This window comes from Delphinapterus leucas, chromosome 3 (genome assembly GCF_059928025.1).
Source record: "Delphinapterus leucas isolate spDelLeu-1000000601 "Yukka" chromosome 3, BTC_Dleu_Yukka2, whole genome shotgun sequence".
In the NCBI taxonomy this organism is placed as follows: Eukaryota; Metazoa; Chordata; class Mammalia; order Artiodactyla; family Monodontidae; genus Delphinapterus; species Delphinapterus leucas.
Window position 1 is genome coordinate 2,036,405 of NC_143131.1, and position 2,806 is coordinate 2,039,210.

Sequence of the window (2,806 nt, forward strand, 5' to 3'; positions counted from 1 at the left end):
CCTGCCTGTGGTCGCAAGGAAAATCTGACAGACCCACACTGAGGGGCTTTCTGCAAAATGAATGAACCGTAACCGTCAAGGGTGACGGCTAAAACAATGCTCGATTTTGGGTTGGAGTCTCTGCTAAGGGATGCTGGGGGACAGTTGGAGAAACTTCATGGAACCTGAGGACTGGAGGGTGGTCGCAATTCAAGTTAGCGTCCTGTCCCGGAGGTATAGGGGAATGAAGAGACATCTCGTTTGCAATTTACTCTCAAATGGTCAGGAAAAATTTCTACAAATAAAGTTTATATAAAAAATACACATTTATTGATAACTTCTGCTTCAATTACAATGTAGAAAGTCACAAGAGACTGTCTAGATTCACCCAACAATCACACAAACTGGTTAAGCTATAAATTTATAGTTTAAAAAACCCATTAAAAGGCTGAGGATACAAGGAAACCTAAAAGAATTAAGCCTCAGGAAGTGGGGAGCCCCTCGTGGGAATGCAGGGGGTGGAGGAGACTTCCACTTTAGTCAGGGACAGTGGACTTACAGGACCCATATGCCGGTGGAAATGACAGAAAAATGGTCAAAAATCTAAAACTCTTGTAAATGGAACCCCAACCCAGGAGAGGAGAGGCCATGGCACAGAAGCAATACTTGAAAAGTTAGGTGCCAAGAATTTCCCCAAATTGATCAGCAACGTCAAGACCACATTCACGAATCTCAGTGACACCCAAGCAGAACACGTTCATAAAGACCCACACAGCTCCGTACGTCACAGCCAGCTCCTGCAAACCAACGTCAAGAGAGCATCTAAAAGCAACCAAAGGAAAAAGACATCACCCTGAGGGATCAGCAGTTAGCATGTTAGCTCTCATAGCAGCAGAAACAGTGCATTCAGAAGACGGTGAAACACATCACCCCTGAGCTGACCAAAAAAAACCAAACAAGCAACCATAAGCAAAGGAATAATCCCTGCCTGCCTGGAATTTCATGCAAAGCAAAACTATCCTGCAAACATGGAGGGTAGATAAAAATGTCAGACCTTGGAATGACAAAACTCGTGTGATGAAATAATGAAGTTTTTCAGGTTGGGAGAAAAAGGCCCCAGATTGGAAACAGAGAAGAGTGAGGAGGAGTGGCCGCACGAGAAGGGTAATCATGCAGGTAAATACAGGTGCAATGCCCTCATGCAACATCTGTGTGACACCAAGACGAACGGTGAGGAGGCCAGATGGGCAGGAACATCTGATGCTTTTGACTTGTTCAGACACCACGTGCAGCAGTAACACAAAGGGCACAGTCTCCAGGAGGAGCCTTAAGGAGCCATTTTTCATGGCTGAGTAATACTCCATTGTGTATATGTGCCACATCTTCTTTATCCATTCCTCTGTGGATGGACATTTAGGTGGCTTCCATGTCCTGACTGCTGTAAATAATGCTGCTATCAACACTGGGGTGGATGTATCTTTTCGAATTATGGTTTTCTCCAGCTATATGTCCAGGAGTGGGATTGCAAGGTCATATGGTAGCTCTGTTTTCACTTTTTTACAATCTAAACACTTTATCAACAGCTGGTCACCCTCATGGGCCAAGTGGTCACGAGACGTCCAGGACCCAGTCCCAAGTTCAGCACAGCCTCCGAGCCTCTTGCTGTGACTCCAGTGGGGCTGAGCATGTCGCCCTTGCGCACGGGGCCTTTCGCATCTCGGATGATGGAGGGCTCGTGTAGCCCATGAATTCTGTGCGCACCTGCGTGCACTGTCCCTGCAAACTGGTCCCGCCCAGCACCTTGGTGACCCTGGCAAGCTTGGTGGGCTGCACACGGCTTATGCCCATGATGGCAGCGTGGCGGTGGTTGGGCAGAGAGCCTGTTTTTACTTTTTAAAGGAACCTCCATGTTGTTCTCCACAGTGGCTGCACCCACTTCCATTCCCGCCAACGGTGTAGGAGGGTTCCCTTTTCTCCACACCCTCTCCAGCATTTATTGTTTGTAGACTTTTTTTAATGCTTTTTTTTTAATTTGTAAATTTTATTTACTTTTTAATACAGCATGTTCTTATTAGTTATCTATTTTATACATATTAGCGTGTATATGTCAATCCCAATCTCCCAATTCATCCCACCACCACCAGCCACCTTCCCCCCTTAGTGTCCATATATTTGCTCTATTTGTAGACTTTTTGATCATGGCCATTCTGACGAGTGTGAGGTGATACCTCATTGTAGTTTTGATTTGTATTTCTCTAATAATTAGTGATGTTGAGCATCTTTTCGTGTGCCTGTTGGTCACCTGTATATTTTCTTTGGAGAAAAGTCTATTTAGGTCTTCTGCCCATTGTTCTATTGGGCTGTTTGTTTTTTTGTTGTCGAATTGTATGAACTGTTTGTATATTTGGAAATTAAGCCCTTGCCGGTCACATTGTTTGCAAATATTTTCTCCCATTCTGTAGTTTGTTTTTATGTTTTGTTTATGGTTTCCTTTGCTGTGCAAAAGCTTGTAAGTTTGATTAGGTCCCATTTGTTTATTTTTGCTTTTATTTTTTTTGCCTTGGGAGACTGACCTAAGAAAGCAGCGGTGTGATTTATGTCAGAGAATGCTTTGCCTATGTTCTCTTCTAGTTTTATGGTGTCATGTCTTATGTTTAAGTCTCTAAGCCATTTTAAGTTTATTTTTGTGTGTGGTGTGAGGATGTGTTCTAATTTCATTGATTTACATGCAGCTGTCCAACTTTCCCAACACGACTTGCTGAAGAGACTGTCTGTTCTTCATTGTATATTCTTGCCTCTGTTGTCAAAGATTAATTGACCATAGGTG

At 43.7% G+C, this 2,806-nt stretch overlaps 1 pseudogene; it reads right to left on the reverse strand.

Moving 5' to 3' along the window:
* Positions 1–1,617: 1,617 nt before the first annotated feature.
* LOC111178505 (small ribosomal subunit protein eS28 pseudogene) lies at positions 1,618–2,554 on the reverse strand (annotated as a pseudogene).
* Positions 2,555–2,806: the final 252 nt, after the last annotated feature.